The sequence below is a fragment of the Poecilia reticulata genome, linkage group LG14 (assembly GCF_000633615.1).
Source record: "Poecilia reticulata strain Guanapo linkage group LG14, Guppy_female_1.0+MT, whole genome shotgun sequence".
NCBI lineage: Eukaryota > Metazoa > Chordata > Actinopteri > Cyprinodontiformes > Poeciliidae > Poecilia > Poecilia reticulata.
Genome location: NC_024344.1, coordinates 24,556,456 through 24,556,968, shown reverse-complemented (window position 1 = coordinate 24,556,968; position 513 = coordinate 24,556,456).

Below are 513 nucleotides of genomic sequence, written 5' to 3'. Positions count from 1 at the left end.
TCTCTCATAGTTGAGGTACATCTATGATGAAAATTACAGGCCTCTCTCATCTTTTTAAGTGGGAGAACTTGCACAATTGGTGGCTGACTAAATACTTTTTTGCCCCACTGTAGATGTGCCCTTTTTTTTTGAGCACCTGCCCCTTAAGTGGTCTCTGCACGGCCCTGGTTTCTGTGTCAGTGCATATCATGATAAGAAACTGTAAGAAACTCTCCACACAGCGATTGCTTCAAAGACTTCTAGAACAAGTAGGTATAAATGACGGACGGATGTTTATCCATGTTCATCAACCTCACAGCAAACTGATGCGTTGCCTAACAGAACCGAGTCAGATACGCACAAAAATCTGCAACAACACTCCGTTTCATCAGCGATGTTTGGTTATAAAAGGTACTTTACGAAATTAACGTGTGCATCAAGTTGTTTTCTTCACACAGATATCATTTGCGTTTACTCTAGCCAGGTAAACAGACGAAGGTAATAAAGAAGAAACTGCGCCCCCTAGAGTCACAA